At 54.4% G+C, this 17,943-nt stretch overlaps 1 long non-coding RNA gene across 1 annotated transcript; it reads right to left on the bottom strand.

Annotated features, from left to right (window-relative positions):
- Positions 1-529: 529 nt before the first annotated feature.
- On the bottom strand, positions 530-6,649 carry LOC116487715. The gene is made up of 3 exons (XR_004253094.1): positions 6,620-6,649; positions 3,853-3,905; positions 530-688 (listed from the first exon to the last, which is right to left on the bottom strand). It is a non-coding gene; the product is annotated as an uncharacterized LOC116487715 (long non-coding RNA).
- Positions 6,650-17,943: the final 11,294 nt, after the last annotated feature.

Below are 17,943 nucleotides of genomic sequence, written 5' to 3' on the forward strand. Positions count from 1 at the left end.
ACTCCTGATAATAAGCAGCTACTCATAGCACATTAAGATGCAGGCAAAACAGAGGCAGAAACCCTAAAATACCAGGCTTCTCTGTCAGGGAGTGCTGAAAACATATGATTTTCCGTGGCGATCCAGCCTTTCTGATTCAGCTAATGATAAATTGTAGTGATTTTTCTTCTAGACCAGCTACGGAGGAGAAGAAACGCACGGGCAGGCCAGGAGCGATGGCTGAGAACGGGTGGCAACAAGCTGCTCTGCAAGGCCCTCTCTGAGCAGGTGGCCACGGTGAGGTGGCCCTGGGGACGTGTCTCCTGCTGGGACTGGGGGGAAAGCCCTTGTGCTGCGGGTACAGCACCCGCACCGCCAGGACAGCAAAAAAAATAAGGTTTTCCTTCAAAGCACCATCTCAGCAGAGCTCTAGTACGCCTTCGTTGGGAAATATGGTTTTCTTCAGGTCATCCTCCGTGCCTCCGGAGCAGTCGCACTGCCTCTCGCCCATCCTCTCCTTCCTCCTCCTCTTCCTCCTCCTCCTCCTCCTCCTCCTGGCCGTGGCCCGTTGGCAGCAGCTTTCTGCCCCCCACTTTATGCTCAGCGGCCGTACTCCCGCTCGATGCTGGCCATCAGCTCCTCCTCCGCGCAGTCGTAGGACACGGCCGGGCGCCCCGCCGGCTGCTTGCTGCTCCCTCCCGGGCACCTGCTGGCGAAGGGCAGGAGTTACTGCGGGCATGAGGGGGAGCCCAGCTCTGAAGACACAAAAAGGCACTGATTTCATCTTGTGAATAGAACAGTCGCGACGCAAGTGGCTCGCTGAGACAGAGATACTCTAACGCATCAGATTTCCAGCTCTGGCTGACGTTTGCTATTACTTGGCATCTATTTCAGCCGGTGAGTTCATGAAAGCGAAGCCCTCGCAATGCTGCGCCTCACACTCCCGTAACCCCATAACCCTCTGGTGAATTATGGCCAGCTAAAGCTTGCCATAACCTTTACACCAGTTCCTCGCCTCGAGGCTTTCTGCAGAAAGGTGTTTGGACTATTTTCTGTTTATTTATTTCAGGATTTGCCTACCCTCTGGCTTCCACCCCTTTCGATAGGGCTGGACGTTACCTGTAGGAACGGCTTGCGTTTCCCCAGGTCTGGTATTTTGCACTTCTGCTTTGGAGATGTGTAAGATAAAAGGTTAAAAGGTGGTTTTGTTTGTTCGGGCTCTCATGGGCCTGAACAAACCCCTCCCCAGGTTTGGTCTCTGTGTGTGGGCTCTGCTGGGCCCACGATTCACTCGGAGGAGCTCGGGTATTAACACGTCTTCACAGACCTGCAGCTCAGCGCGTTCAGTTTGTGCCCTCCAGGAACAGGTAAGTGAGAAATAAATGGTTTTGTAGGGCAGTCAGTTGGTTACCAAAATGAGGTTTTCATATCCAATGGCATGGCTCTAGCTCTATCACCGTTAGCATCTACGGCTTACCATGTGTCTAAGGATGAGCTCCATCTCATCCTTGGCCTTGGACGAATTTGTTTCAGCATCCCTTGGGGAAAAAAACTGAGAACCCTGGTTATGGGATGAGAGCTGCCCCAAAGCAGGTAAGCGTGGAATGAGAATTGAAGGAAAATGCTCTGAATTGAAGGAAAATGCCCTGAACTGAAGGAAAATGCCCTGAACTGCTTTTCCAAGGAACCTTTCTCATATCTGGGAGCTGCTTTCACAAACTCACAGCCATCTTTGGTAGCCAGGAGTGGTTCTCCTTGGGCACAGGGGTGTCTGTAATGTTTCCGAAGCAGGCACTTGCCCGTTGGAGCAAGCCGCACGGAGGCAGCTGCACCTTTTAAGACAAAAAGCCCAGCTGGCCCAGCCTGGCAGTGCTCGTGCCGTGCCCCGTGCATGTCAGGAATAGTTTGATGTTCTCCCGGGAGCCACCTGGCCCCCAGCTGGCGTGGCAGCCGCATCATGTGGGCCTTGGGCTATGGACATTGCACCCTGCCCTCGGCTGCAGCTTCTCCTGGCAGCTCCCGAGGAGGATTTAGCCAGCGGGCTCTGCTGTGCCTTCCTTTTCCTCCTTTCTCTTCTCCTGAAGGGCTGTGAGCGCTCTGGTTTCTGCTGCAGCAGCAAATAAGGGAGGAAAGCTGGCAGCCAGTGCCCACAAGCCAGCAGCTGCAAAGCGAATTCCTTTGAATTTGAAAGAATCGGGAAAAGGAAATGGAGCAATCTGACTTAAACACCCAGCTGGCACCTGATTTATTGATATAAACCCTGCGCCAGGACAGTCCAACTAATTTCACGTTACACGGTGGGTCGGGTCGGAGGCAGAGCTCTTGGCAGCTCGCTCGTGGACCCACAGAAGAGCCATTGTTTCTCCTAACGACTGCTAATTCCTTGCTGTTAATTATTCTTCATCCCCTGGCCTGGCTGGTGACCCCCGGGCACGAGAGGAAGTCTCCAGGTAAAATTCAAGCTGGGTGAAACATAAATGTGTGTTTTTAAGAAGGCAAAAGCAAAGCCCACTGCCATGCAGGCCCCGGAACCAAGTGGGATGAAGGGGGCAGCGTTCACTTCACGAGCAGGGCCCTGCCCAAGTTCCTTCTCTCTGCTATTGTGGCAAATCTATCTGTCGTTTAATTTGGAAAAACAGCAGTAAGTCTGAAAAAGAGTGGCTCCATCTGCTTCAAAAGAGAAACTTCTCCGCCCTGAGGACAGCAGTGTAGGCCTCAGCCTGGTTGTCAGGGCCTGGCCGCACGGAGGCCTGAGCGTGGCTCCAAGCCAGAGCATGGGCAAGGGACTTCATGAGGCCCTCCCAGCCCCATCCTTCATCTCATGGGCTTGTTAAACAAAGTCTGGATTTGATTTGAGAAGCCCCAGCACACCCTGCATCTCCGGGAGTGTCTTCAGAGAGGGCTAAGGCAGGAGGGACGCCACCACGTCGAGGCGCTGCCTGCTGAACCCAGCCGAGGGCTCTGAGACTTCCCGGCTCAGAAAACAGCAGGCCAGGACGCCGAGGGAAAAATTATTCAATATCTGACTGTTTTGGGGCAGGGAGAGAGCTGAGAATTAGCAGTGCCAGGAGAAGAGCCTGGTGGGACAGCAAAGGAAAACAGGCCAAGGCAACCCATCAGGATGTCTCTGGGTATCTGAGGGCTAAAAAGTTATTAACAGCTTGGAGGGAGTTAAAAAAGCAGCAATAAGGATGATTTTAGAGGCCAAAGCAAAGCATTTAAGGCAAGAAGAAAGCAAGATGTGTGCTCCTGTCCAGAGTCGGAAGGCCCAGAGCCACAGGATGGCCATGGCTGAAGGGACCTACAGAGGTCAGCCAAGTTAATCAAGTCAGCCCCAGTGCTATGCCTGGAAATGAGGTGGGATGAATCCAGGCCACGGGTTTTTATCATTCTGCTGAGGACAGGCAAGTCCAGGATTAATCATTACAACGCCTTCTGCAAGACCTCGCGGCTGGGAAATGGGTCAAAGCCACGGCTGGGCAACTCTGCTCGTGACACGGGGCTTGGGAGCAATTAGAAAATAATTGTAACAATCCTGGGCCGTGTCATCCGACCTGTGCACTGCCACGCTTAATGGGGTCCCACGTGAATTTTTGCAGTCCGTGCCCACCCCCAGCACCTACCACGGGTGCCTGCTCTCCTGGCCGTGGTTCTGCAGAGTCTCCTTGTCTCCTTTTTGCTCCCCACTCAACATTTATTTCTTTAATTGGTTGTGCAGGAATTCCTCCAGCCAGGGAAGGGAAGGGAAGGGAAGGGAAGGGAAGGGAAGGGAAGGGAAGGGAAGGGAAGGGAAGGGAAGGGAAGGGAAGGGAAGGGAAGGGAAGGGAAGGGAAGGGAAGGGAAGGGAAGGGAAGGGAAGGGAAGGGAACTCACTCATTGCTGACGTTGTTGTTCTCTGTGTCGGGCGGGCTTCCAGGTAACACAGCCTTGAAGAGAACAAACATCAGGTATCTCAGTGGCAACATCTGGGAGCTGTGTTCAGCTCTAGGGGGCTGTGTTTGCACCCCAAACAACCTCTGTGAAGATGACGGAGGTGCAAGAGCATCCCTATAGTAGCAACAGTCCTGCCAGCTCTCCTTCAGCTTTCTGGGCACCCGGCTGGCTGCCGAAGCCACCATGTGTTACATGCCAGGCAGAGCCCCAAAGCCAGAATTTGGTGCCCAGAAAGCAGAAACGAAGCAGCTCTCTGGGGCGGCTGAGTGGGATTGGGGCTGCTGCCGTCACCTTGGCTCCCCTGCTCCTCTCCTGGCTCTGGGTCAGCCTCTCCAGCCCCACACAGCCTCCATTTCTGGTACCCGCTGCCTGTCCTGGGCCTTTTGCATCCTGCCTGCTTGCTCAAAGTTACAAACTGAGCCCTCACAAGCCTGGAGCATCTTTTGCTACCTTCCAAAAGGCCGTGCACCTCCTCTCGGATGGGTTTTGGGCAATGCGTTTGCTCTGGGAGAGTCTGGAAACAGCTTCTGGGCCTGGCTGCACAAGCTGATGGCCAGCAAAGAGTTCCCTTCTGGTCACAGAGCACCACCTCCCAGCAGCCTCCCACTGCCAACAAAATGTTCCACATCCTGGAGCATGCCTCCTCATCCTCATCCTCCTCCTCGTCCCCACCAGGATGCTGCTGCCCCAAATCATGGGTTTCAGCCCTTCCCACCATGGGACCCCTCCTTCCCACACTGCGGGTGGGTTTGGCTCACGTTCGGCTGCCTTTCCCCCCCCCCCTTTTTTGGCTGACTGCTGCACGTTACGAGCCGTACGTGTCGTGTGGGTGGAAGGCAGAATTAATTACTCATCGGGACAGAGCGGCAAGATCTGCTTCCCTCTGCAAAACCCGCTCCCACCTTCTCCCCGGGATCCGTCAGCACCGAGGCTTCTTTCCCAGGAAAGTGGGAGCATCAAAAGCAGCCCGCTGGCCCTGCTGGCACGGCAGGCAGCACCCTCCAGCGACGCGAGAAATGCTGTGGGTGGCCAAGCAGCACCTCGGGAACAAAATCCAGGGGAAATGGGTACGGGAGGGAAAGGACGGGCCCCTCTCCGGTGCATCCTCCAGCTGGGAACGCGTGCATGGTGCTCGGTTTGGGTCAGGGGTGGTGCCGGGATCAAAGTGACCCGTGCTGTGTCTGGGCTCAGGGGGGGACACACTTTTTGGCCATGAATAAAATCAGGAAGGAAAGGCAGAGATAAATTGCGAGATCTGGGCGATCAGATTTCTGTGGCCAGAGGCCTGGTTTGGCGAGGGCAGGAAACCGCGTCTGCCATCGGCTGGGGGCGTCCGGCAGCAGGGTGATGCACTGAGGGGTGGAAAACGCCTGGTTTGGGCTGAAAAACCCAGCTTTTGGGACTTGACCAGGGCTTTGGAGACGTGCTGCACCCCAGCAGAAGATGGTTAACGCAGGCTCTGCCTGTGTCACTGCAGCACCGCTGCCCTCCTCTCCTCACCCCACATCTCCTCCTGCCCCCCAGCTCACAAACCTCCCCGTGGGAAGGGTGGGACGGCGGCTTGCACAACACCCTAAATCCTAACTAAATCCTAACCAAATCCTAACTAAATCCTAAACCGCATCCTGCAAGGTGAGCAGGCACGGAGCCCGTGGGGCTGCTGCCCGGGAGGGACCACGGCCACATCGGCGCAGGTAGGAGCCCAGCTCTGCCCTGCAAACCTCCCCCTGATGGTACGAGCTCTCTCCTTTTGCCGTTCCCAAAACTTCCTTTCTTTCGGTTTTGTTTTGTTTTGTTTTTTCCTTTAAGACTCGCATAAAACTGCTTTTTGTGCTCGCCGAGCCTCCCGCTTGCCGACTGGGTTTGCGTGCAAATCGTCACCGTGCCATGGGCACGCGGTTTGGTCACAGAAAAAAAGCAAAACGACTGAAAGTATCGCACCCCAAATACTTATTTCTGTCAGTAAATCATGGAATCATACGATCTTTTTAGGTTGGAACAGACCCTAAAGACCAGCAAGCCCAGCACTGCCAGTCCCACCACTGTACCATGTCCCTAAGCCCCGTTCACCCCTCTCAGGACCCCCAGAGACGCTGCTGCAGTGGGAACATTTCACCCACGCCTTGGGGCTGGTGGTGCCCCTGCTCGGGGTTTTTTTTTCCTTACAACCAGGACGCAGCTCCCACAACAACAACTTCCAGTGAAGACGAACGATGCCAGCAATTTTTGGCCCCAGCACCAGCTGTAGGAACGCGGGGCACCCCGAATCGCAGGGGACCCACGCGGATGGTGGAGCCCTGCTGCACACGGGGCCACCCCAAAACCAGACCCTGTGTCTGACAGCGTTGCCCAAACCCTTCTTAATCCCTGTGGGTCCCTTCCAGCTCGGACACTTCACAATTTCTGAACCCCGCGGCGATTTCCGAGCAAGGGGAAAGAAAACAAATCTCTGCTTTTCCCCTCCCCGGAGGAAAATCCAGGAAACGGAGCAGTTCCTGAACCAGCTGCAGCGGCCGGGAACCATTTGGGGCCGGTTCCCTTTGGGGTAATGGAAACCCTATTTATATTTGGGGGCTTCCCGAGGAAACAACGGGGACGAGGAGCAACTCGGGGTAACACCGAGCCCCCAAGGGGGGCTGCGACCACCCTTGGGGTTTGGGAGGGGACAGGATTTGGGGTCGCTGAGGGGCCCGGGGGGGGCACTTACCTCCCTCGGGGGGCTGCCGGGGGTGGGCAGCGCCGCCGCCCCCTCGCCCCCCGCCGCCTCCTCCGCCGGGTTCGGGGTCGCCCCCGGCCCTCGGGGGTCGCCTCCGCCGCCTCCCCCCGTGGCCACCGGGCCCCGGCGGCGGCTGCTGCCGCTTCCCATGGGCTCGGGGAGCGGAGCCGGGGCCGGCTGAAGGCTGGGGCCGGCCCCCGGGGCAGGCGGAGGGGGGCGAGGGGGCGGTCAAGAGGCGAGGGGGGAGCGGCGCCGGGCGGGGAAGGAGCCCCCGGGGAGGCCGGGAGGAGGGGGAGAGAATGGGGAAAACGGGGGAAGGGGGGATATGGGGGAGCCTTGCTGTCTTTTCTGCCCTCTCTCCGCTTTCCCTAGGGTCGTCCCTATTCGGGGAGGGTCCCCGGAGGCTGCCACAGCCCCGAGAGCAGCCACGGGTTGGGATCAGCCCTTCCGTGGGGTGTCCCCCAAAGCCTCCCCAAACTGGGGGAGCCAGGAGGGCGACGCATTTACGGATCACTCGCAGCCCCTGCGAGATCCCCAGCCACAACAGGGAACCCTCGGGGGGTTTTTGGAAACTCAGGGTGCCCAGCACCACGTCCAGGGCTGGTGACATGCCCCAGGTGACAGAGGGGATGCTCTGGGCTCCGAGGGGTGGCACGGTCCCAAGCGGTGGCACTGCCTTCAGGCCCTGGCCACCAGCAGAGCTCCCGGCTCCCTGCAGGCCTGGAGCCTCCTGGAAAGTTTCCTGGCGGCCCCGATGGAAAAAAAAATTCCCTGCCTGTGGGCAGCCCCTCGGATCCGCCTGGGCTGACGCCGCCTGCGCACAGCCTGCGTCCCACGGCGAGCTGAGCCTGTCGGGTTTGGGAGCAGCTGGGGACAGGGAGTGTTGGGGCAGCGGCGACCCAAAATGCTGCCGGGGTTTATCCAGGAGACAGGGAGATGTTTCCCTGCTGCAAAGTCTGCTGGGGACTAAAACGAAGATTTTCAGAAAGTTAAAAGCCTGGTAAGGCCATGAATTCTCAGGAAAAGCAGCAAAAATCAGCTATCAAATCCCTTTTTATTTTATTTTGATTTATTTATTTTTTTTCTGTCGGCTTTAAGCACGGTTTCCCAGCAGGGCCGGTGTTTAGCATCCTGGCTGATCTTCAGGAGCGAGGGCTGGCAGCTGCAGGTGGCACCCAGCCAGCGGCCATGACATGGCCTCGGGAGAGGCAGCGGCTCCGGGGCCCTGCTGGGGGATGCTGCTGCCACAGATTTTAACATCGCTGTTATCCAGCAAAGCCACGAGGGCTGGTTTGCCCCGTTGGGGTATTTGCTGGGCTTTGCCAGACTTCTGAAATCAATGGTTGAAGCAGAGTTGAGAGGTGCAATTGTCTGGGCCAAATCTCCCTTTCTGATCGTATTTTCAGGTTGCTCATTCCCTGAGTATGAGAATAAAAAGGAGAATAAAAGAGAATGACTGTCCTGACCCGTGTCCAAAAATGATGACGGCAGCTGGAGAGCAAGGAGGGATGACAGGGCACGGCGGGGTGCCAGCGGTCACGATCCCTGAAGCAAACAAGGAGTGTGCTTGCTGGGTGAACTAGCAGCTCCTCTCACCATGATAACCAAAACAGGGCTGGGGAACTCTGCTTTCTCATGTTGTCTTCCCACCAGAGCTTTTCTAGGGCACTACAGGTAGCACGTTGAGCAAGCTGACCTTGTGACAACAAGCATTACGCTGCATGTTTTGATTCTGCCTTCTTTTCTGACACTGGATTTTCTACAAATCTTCAACAGATATATTCCCTCAGCATAAGAGCAGTGGAACAAAAAGGATTTAAACCCAAAGTTAATATATATATCATGTCAGATCTGCTCTCTGCAGAGCCATCGGGAAAACCTCAATCTGTCCCACTGCGAACTGCGAGGCTGGTGTCACCCTTCGGTGAGCAGGTTTATTTATTAATCTGCCTTTCTAGCATTAACTCGTGTGCAGCAAGGAAATGTGTGCATTGTTCAAATTGGAGCCTGCCTCTACCACGCAACGGGACCGCTAGCCTGGCCTTCAATTCCTTTTCCCTGATGTAGTCTTCACCTGGGTTTGCTACAGTTCTGGCACCAAACCCGCAAAAATAAAAATTAAAAAAAAAATACAGTTGTGATGGTTTTTCAGGCTCTGATGTGGGGATCTCACATCCTGTGCCTCTAAGCCCCAAGAAAAAAATATCCTTGAGGTGGAGGCCGGTGGGACCCAGAGAGGAGAGGTCCTGGGATGGATGGTGGGAGCTGTGGGTTGATGCCTCCAGCCCTGCCCCATCCCTGGGGACAGCAGGCCTCAAGTAGCTGCTGGGCGTCCCCTGCAGCAGCTGAGACAGTCTGGAAAGGTGGGAGGAAAATATGAGCCTACAAGGTGGGTGTTTTCCAGCAGGGGAGGCCGGTTCCCTTGTTGAGGAGCTGTCCCACAGCAGGATGGAGCCCAGGACTCGCTGGAGGCTGCCCCTGTGTAATTAGTGGAGCTGGGCTTTGGCTCAGGACCGGGGTTTGACTCATCAGAAAACCTGCTGAGAACACGTATTTAAATAAATAAACATAAAAGCCTATTTTTAAGAGTTATCCTTTCAACACCTCTCGGATTTCGCTGCACCCTGAGCACTGTCAGGAAAAGATTTCCCTTCCTGCAGCCCACGGGTTAAGGGCAGGGCCCTACTTTGCCCAGAAGTCCCGGCCCAGGGAAGGGTTATGTTTTATGGGTTTCACCACCATGTCCTTGTGCATTTTTCCTGTTGGTACCGCAGAAGGCTGTGCCACGGGAGAGCTTCTGCCACCAGCTGCTGTGGGGTGCGTGTGCTGGCCCTGCTGCCCTGTCCCCATGTGGGGCTCACAGAACCATTAGGGTTGGCAAAGCCCTCTAAGACCATCTGGTCCAACCATCCCCCTGCCACCAGTGTCACCACTACACCATGTCCCTAAGCACCACATCCAGCCTCTCCTTGAACACCCCAGGGATGGTGACACCACCACCTCCCTGAGCCGAGGAGCTCCAGAGGCCTGTGGGTGTATGGAAACACCAAGAGCTGGGCCTCGGGGCTGAACCTCCCCTCCCAGTGCAAACTTTGCTCTGGTTCCAGTTCTGGGAGCTGTTTCTGCCCCTCAGTGTGGCCGAGGCTGAGGTCTGAAGACCGGCTGGTCCCTGGTGTGGGGCAGGCTATGGGATTTCAGCCGGGCAAGGCCTTGCTGGGCTTGGACCTCAGCTCCCTCAGCTGAGGCTTGCTGGGTGGCCGTGTCCTCAACACGGGGCTGGGACCCCAAGGAGAGCAATCCCTCAGCTGTGTCTCATCCCAGTGCCACCAACATTTGGGACAATCTCCCTAATGGGACAAGCTGCAGCTCGCAGAGGTCGGGGGTGACACCAGGCCTGCTCTCACAAGATCTCCCAGGCTTTGCTGCCTGGGCAGCATCTGGCTCGGTTCCCCAGGGGTTTTAACCCGCAGGGAGGAAAAAACCAGCCGAGGTTAATATCCCACCAGCAAGCAATGAAGCTGACCTAGTATTCAGCCACCCGCGTGAGTTACGGGAGCTGGCAGGGCTGTCCCCTGGCAGCGGGGCCCTGCTGGCTGTCCCCGTGTGCCCTTAGCCCACTTCAGGCTGGAGCCAAGGCAGCGCCCCACGGTCAGAGGCACGCACTTGGATAATGTCAGCGGCTCCGGGCCTGGAACAACTTGCTGAGAGGCTGTAACGTGATCGTGCCTGGCCTCCACCAGCTGTCCTGGTGCCAGCCAGCCCGTGTCCCCGAGGGGACGCAGCCACGGGGGGGATCTGTAGTGGGGCTGCCCATGGTGGTGTGCATCCTGCCCTGGGGCTCGATCTGGAAGCATCGCTTCTGCTGGCAACAGCAGGTGGGAAGAGACGGTCCTGTCATCCACCTGGGCTTTGAAGTGACAAATGATGTGCTTTTACCTCGAGGGGGAGCCTCGGCCTTTTGCTGGTTGCAAGAGCTCGTGCGATTTTTGGTATTTGATGTCTGAAGAGACGCACAGCAGGGAAGGTTTTACGGACAACAGACCCGTCTTCAGAAAGTGCTGGGTCTCAAAGCCCTAAAGTAACAGAACAATTCAGGCTGTTAGGGACATCTGGAGGTCTAAGTCCAACCCTCTGCTCAGATCAGGGCCAGCTAGGTCACACAGCTCAGGGCCTGGCCCAGTTTTGAGTCCATATCCTCTCTGGGAAACTTTTTCCAGCATCTGACCACCTTCACGGTGAAAGCTTTTATTCCACAAACATAATCAGATTTTCCCTTGTTCCAGCTTGTGGCCATTCCCTGGGTCCTGGATCTCCTTGGAGGAGAGCCACGGATGTCCTCAATACAGCAGAGCACTGACAATAGGTTAAATTTGGACAATCAAACTCTGCTTGGGGTTTATTTTCCCAATCAGCATGCAACTGGGAAAAAAAATAGTTTGTGCCCCAACTTCTGACCTGTGAAAAGTGAATGAAATGATAAGGCTTGCTCGTTTACCTTTCCCACAGGTGAATGAACCCACAGGTGTCAGTGGGCTACTGAAATCCTATTGCTCAGGATAATTCTGAACGTTATTTGTATGGCCACCAGTTATCAGCGGTCTCACAACATCTGTGGGACATCCCCAGGGGTGTGCTGATGCCATAGCCTCGTGGATGAGCAGTGAGGGGCAGCCCTGGTGCTGTTTGTGCAAGTTGGTACCCGGGGGGCACTGAACCTGTGTGGGCAGCTCGTAAATACATTGGGATAGGAAATAAATGGCTGGAGCAGGAGTAGGAGGGCAAAAGATAAAAACCAAAGCCTGATTTCCTGCGTGGTGGTAACCACGGGCCTGAGCTTATGAGAACATGGAGCTGGACTGTTCTCTAGGGCCAAACAAGGAGAGGTGATGTTCCCACTGAAAACGGGGAAAAGTTCCCCACCCTGTGCGTGGTTAAGCACTGAGGAGGCTGCTCAAAGAGGCTGTGGCGTCTCCATCCTTGGAGGCTGTCAGAACTTGCCTGGCCTTGGGCAACCTGCGCCGATTTGGCAGCGGGGGGCTGGAGCAGGTAACTGCTGGGAGACTCTTCCCACCCGAATTTTCCTTGCTTCGTTGGAGGAGGAGGAGCAGGAAGCCTCCACAGCGTCCACCTAAGAGGGCTTTTGTGTTGCTTCTTTTTTTTTCAGAGGGCTTTTGTGTTGTGGACAGGCCCTGGCTGCCTTTATTTACCAACACAGATGGGTCCTCTGAGGCCACGCTTGTTTGCAGGGAAGTCCAAAGTGCACTTATCTGGGTGGCATTGCTGGCTGGGTCCCAAGCAGGTGGCCAGCATCACACCAGTCCTGTGGGAACACGAGCTGGAAATGCTCCCTGCCCGTGCTGGCGTTGATTTACAGGGATGGGAACAGGGCAGATTTACAAATTCACCACTCCAGGGGCCGACCCTGCACTGGAGATGTGGCCAAACCAGGGCTGGCTGTGCTGAAAATGGTGAACTTGAGTTTATTGCCCTGGCTGTATGAAGGTTTAAGCATCAAGGGGGTGGTGCCCAGGAGGGAAAAGCTGTTCTGGAGCCGGTGGAAAGCTACAGGTAGATAAGGGTGTGTGTAATCCGAGGGGATGTGGCAGATGTGCGTGGCTGAGGGTGGAAAACCTAAGCAGAATTGGGAAAACAGAGTGCCTTGTGGGGACAGACCCCAGGGAGCAAAGATGCTCTGCTTAGAAAAGTAATTCCTAACAAAACTGTGGGATCTGTGATATTATTTATTCATAGTCTGTACACTCACGTGATTTTCTTCTACTGTTCCTCTGCTTTACCATAGGCCCAAACTGCTTATTACCATCACATCAAGATAACCTCAATTGACCTCCTATGCCCCTGGTTGTAAAATCTGTGTGCAACATTACCTGGACATCACCTCTGCATAAATCCCCTTTTTTTTTTTTTTTTTTTTTAATTTTTTTTTTTTATTTTTCTCTGAGGCTCTCATCACTGCTCAGCCAGCCCCGGGATGCTGTGAAATACCTGGGTCAGTTCTCAGCAGCACCTGAGCAGTGCTCGCAGACAAATTTGTGCTTCTTAAACCTGGGGAGAAATTCCCAGAAGGAGGAGGACTGGTGCCTCAGGTACTTCTAGAGATGAGCACTCACAGGCTTTTAGTGGCCTTAATAAAGCATATGGAAGTTTGCTGTCAGATCTGCTCTTTTAGACCAATTGTCTTGACCCCAAGTGAGACCTGAGTCTAGATCTGGGGACGGTGGCGTTTTGCAAATTTTGTTTTATTTAATTGAGTTGTGGGGTGAGCAGGGCTCGCAGCATCGCAGACGGTTAGTTAAAGCAAGCTGACTTAATGTCACTGAGTCATGAGCAAGTCAGGCTGCTGCCTGCTGCCTGCTCCTTCTGGGACGTGTCAGGGCATCGCTACGAGCAGGGCGCACTTACCGAGGAATAATGGCTTGCTTAATAACGAGGGGTTTTCTGCTGAGCTTCGCGAAATGGCCCTTACACAGGTTGGGCATTAAAGTCCTGGAGACAACGTATATGGTACTAATTATTACAAAATGCTGCAGCAAGCACGTGCTCTCCCTGTGACAGCACGGCGTAAGCCTTGGCTGATGGGGCTCCCTGCTCCTGTCGGGGTGGATGCGACCTCTGTGGACGGGGTTTGCTGGCTGGTGGAAACGGTTCCCACAGCCCCAGAAGAACTTAGTGCTGAATCTCCTGATAGTGCATGTAGGTTTGGGTTCTGAGGTAAGCCCAGACTTAATTAGAAGGCCTTTTCTTTCTTCAAAACCACAGCAAAAAAAAAAAAAAAAAGGCTGCAGAAGCCTGCCTACGCTTCCCTTGGCTGGCAAGGTGCTCGGCACCGTAATGACCGGGGTTATTAACCGCCAGTCCTCACAAACCAAGCGGTCTTGGCCTGTCAGGAGAATAAAAAGATGAGGAAAGTAGGCAGCTCAGAGCCCTGAGTAAGGGATTGCAAGGTGGGGATTTAACTGGAAATTTGTGACACGGGGGCGGGCTGCGATCTCTTCCAAGTCCGGGTGGTTTCTGTGCCATGGAGCAGGGTGCGGGGCTGGAAACCACCACGTGCATTGGTATGCTGGCTCCTGCCGTTTCATCTCCAGGCTCTTGCTTGACACCTCGGTGCAATAAGGATGGGAATAATGAACGGCGAGCTATAAAACCTTGCGCGTGGCCTCCCTTTGTGCTGACGGCAGCGCGTTTCCCCCGGCGCGGCCCGATGCCATCCCGCTCCCGGCTGAGTCAGTTCCCTGAGCGGGCAAAAGCCTCGGCTCCACAGCTGGCAGCACCTCCACGCTGCTTGCCTGAAGGCAGCAGCAGGTCTTGGTGCTGCCTTTTGATCCCAGGGGTCCCTGGAGGACATTGGTCTGGGAGGCGTGGGTCTCGGGCTTAGCTGGCTTCTGCAGAGCTGCTGAAATACCACCGGGGCTGCAGGAGCAGCTGGGATGCTCCTCGCAGGGTTTTGAGCTCTTGGTGCAAGAGCAAACCAAACTAGTATGTCATCTGAACCATCCCCTCATGCTGAGATGGAGATACTGGGAGGAAATACTGTCTGATATTGGGAGGCAACCCACCGAAAGCTTCTGTTGCTCTTCATCCAGCCTTAATTAAAAAATGGGGGAACAGAAGGAGAAGTCTGGTCTCCTAAAATGGGTTTAAGAGGGTTTATTTCTTCTGGTTTTGGAGGCTGAGTGCTGGTGTCTATAGGAAAGTTGTTGTTCTCTTGCAGTCTCAAGGTACTTAATTGCAATTTGTTATAAACGAGCCTTTTAATCCTCGCTAGTGGTCCTGAGCCTGCAAGCAGATGCAGCTTGGGCTTTGCACAAGCTCCGAGCAAGGGGAACACCAGGAAGGGCTCTTCCCAGCACAGCGAGTAACCATAGCAGCTGAGGCCTGCTTTGGAAAGAAGGGTATGATTTCTGCTCTCTCTTTTTTTAAAAAAAAAATAGTTTGTTTTTACACCAGTTCCAGAAGAACTTCCCATAAAGAGGTTATTTAGGTTTAAAAGGAGACAAAGCTCTCCCCTGACTCTTGTTTAGCACTGATTGGACTCAAAAGCAGGGTCTTCTGAAGGCGTTTTAAGTGGAAATAACAATTGTCCTGAGAGAGCTGCGAGTAGAAGACCCTCTGCCCTCCCCCTGGTGAATAAAACACAGCTGGGGAAGTGCTTAGCAATGCCCAGCCAGCTTTGCTGGGTTAGAAACTTGTTTTTCCTCACTCACCGCTTACAGGCTTGACTTGATTTTAGGTTAAAACAAAACAAACAAAAAAAACCCCACAACCCAACCTCACCTTATTTTTTCTCTCTCTAAACCCAAATTATCAGGAGTTTTTTTTCTTTCTTTCTTTCTTTTATTTCTTTTCCCTTTTTTTTTTTTTTATTCTTTTTTTTCTTTTCTTTTCACAATGTTAAATGTAAACCAAGCCTAACAGGTCGCACGATGCTCCAGCAGCTTTGAACTGGCTTGAGAGCAACCAGCGAGAAGAATACGGCTAAAAATCCGCTCGTGAAATGTCCCTGCTGGAGGCCTGTGTCAAGGAGCTAAGTGGAAGAAGAGGGAAACCCCGGTCCAGCTGGGTGAGAAAAGCCACCACTGCCTGTCCCATCAGCACGTGGTGGTGTTTGTGAGCACAGCCTCTTGGCCTTTGAGGTCCTCTGCATTTTTGGGAGTGGTAGGATGGGGCACAGGGGGAAATGCACAGACGAAGCAGGGGCAGGCACAGGGTGGGTGCAGCTGGGGGTGGTGAGGGGATGCCTGGGCTGAAGGGGCAGCAGGACAGGTGTCCTCCTCCAAAAACACAAGGTTAAACGGCTTCTGTTGGGAATCACACGGCGTGGGATTCATGTCATGTCCAGGATCAGGTCTACTGGCTGGTTGACTTGCAGGAAATGTAATATTATTTCTAAAAAGGCACCGGGGGTCCACAAATTACAGGGAGACAAGGAGGAGAGGAACTTCAATGACTCTGGGAAAAATGCTTTTTTTTAAATTTTTAATATTTTTTTCCCCCTTTTTGTCTCTAGGGTATGAGATGACATCTTCAACGCTTCGCTCTTCCTCCCTGCCGTGCTGCCCAAGCGCCCCTTGCCCTGCCCAAGCCCTGCGCAAAGCTGCGGCGCGCAGCGGGGGCGCACGGGGAGGCCTGCGGGCTCCCTCTGCTGTCCCCGCCGGGTCAGAGCCGCCAGGAAAAGGATCCTGGGGTCGGGCAGGGACGGATTCTGGTCCCTACAAACCCTTCTGCAGCCCTGCAAGGGCCTGCCTGTGCCCCCTGCCTTGCTGTGCCCCGGGGACACCAGCCCCTGCTGGCCCTCTGCTCCCCAGGGGATGGGGACGGGCAGCTGCGGGAAAATTGTCCTTGTCTCATGGCTGCTCCTCCATTGGGGGATTTTTATGCTCCGTGCAGGTAGCTGGGTTTAAAAAGCGGTGCTCAGAGCCAGAGAAATGTCTCCGGATTGTCCCGCTTGGTAAGGGAGCGTGGTGCCAGGGAAGGGATGGTGTCCCTGGGGAACACAGGGGCCACTTTGCAGAGCTGCTTTTGAGCTTCAAAGGATGGGAGCTGAGGCTCTGGGCTCCAGATTTTGGGCAGCCTGGGGAAAATGAGGCTGGAAGCAGCTGATGGAGGCTGGTGCTCAGCAGGACCAGCTCATATGTGAGCCCAAGGGCCAGGGCGGGGATGGGGAAGGAGCCCAGGCGAAAGAGGCTGCAGATTGCTTTGTCTTGAAGAATTCATGTGGCAGCACTGCAGAAAAGGGCATAGACTGGAACTTAAATACTGGAAAATAACAGAAAAAAATAGAGAAGAAATGGGGGCAGTCACAGGGGAAGGCAACTACTATGGAAAACTGGAGGAGATGCAACTCTAATGCAGAGTAGATAATGAATGGTCATGTAACGCCTTGCTGCATCCATGCGTGATGGATCTGGGATGCCTAAAGCATGGAAATTTTTCTCAAACAGTAGTAATTTGGCTGCAGAGCTGTATCTGCTAACAAAACGAAATAATGCCTCTTCTGCCCCAAGCACTGCTATGGGAAAGGAGGAGAGAGTAGATTTGTTACAGGTTTTAGAAGGAACCGGGGGGATGGGACATGACGCATCTTCTGGCTTTTTTTTTTTTTTTTTTTTTTTTTTTTTTTTTTGTGTGTGTGTGTTGAAGTTACAGTCACAGGAAACCATCTCGTGCAGGTTTCTTTTTCCCCCTGCCTTCAGCTGGGTGTGTCGGCAGGCACAGCTGGGGCAGCTGAGCCCCTGGGCTGGCTGCAGAGCACCGTGATGGATGCCAGGCAGCAGGGCTAATCAAATCATCCGTCCTAATCCCTTTACCCTCAGCAAAACTTGCATTTCGGCTCATTAACGCTGAGGCCAGAGTGGGACAGGCCAGGTTTATGCTCATTACTCACTGCCCATTACCACTGCCTTCACAAGCAGGCTTGTGCCTGTCTCATCTTTCACTTCTTTGCGTGTATTTGGGATCTTTCCTACTGCTGCCTGGTTGTTCACAGGGACTGACCAGCAGTAGGGTCCCCTGCATCTTGTTCTGCCCCCATGGGGTCACTGCTGGGCCCCAAGATGAAGTTTGTCCTGGCAGAGCAACAGGCTCTGAAAATGAAAGGAGGCTGCTGGTCCTGTCTTGATGTGATTGTGACCAAACCCAGCCAAATACCAAACTTCCCAGGCTCTGCAGGGCTGTTTCTGGCAGATGCCACCAGAAAAGCAGGCAGCGAGAAGGATCACCCTTTGCTGTCCTGCCTCGGTCTCCTCGGTTGTTGACTCCCACGGTTTTGGGGCTGCTTTTCTTTGAAGGGCGTGGGGGCTCCTGGCTGCTTTGTGAGCAGGGCAAGCTAAGTTTTTGGAGCAAGAGAAAAGCAGCTGGGGACACTTGGTGCTGTGGTCACTGAGATGCACCAGAAAAGCTGCCGTGCAGGAGCTCTGCTTGCTGCAAGCTGCCCACAGCAAGGGACCAGCTTGGGCTGCCTTCCTGTGTATGCATTTCGTGTGAGTAAAGGCAGAGGAATGTAACCCAAAGGAAGCTGCAGTGGAAATATCCGCTTGTGGTGACGGACAGGCTCCTGTAATTTTCCATGTGTGGCAAGAGATGGGGCACGCTGTCTGTGATCAGGGAGCCGCAATTAAAATCCCCTTTGGGTCTAAAATCCCCTGGAAATGGCTGCCCCCTGATGCAGTTGCCTCGTGGAGGAGGATGGGCTGTGGGGTTGGCTGTGGCTATCTGCTCCCCAGCAGCAGGGCAGGGTGGAGGTGCCTGCTGAGGAGGTGGCAGGAGATAGCAGGGCCCTACAGGGTGCTGGCAGG

The sequence above is a fragment of the Aythya fuligula genome, chromosome 3 (genome assembly GCF_009819795.1).
Source record: "Aythya fuligula isolate bAytFul2 chromosome 3, bAytFul2.pri, whole genome shotgun sequence".
In the NCBI taxonomy this organism is placed as follows: Eukaryota; Metazoa; Chordata; class Aves; order Anseriformes; family Anatidae; genus Aythya; species Aythya fuligula.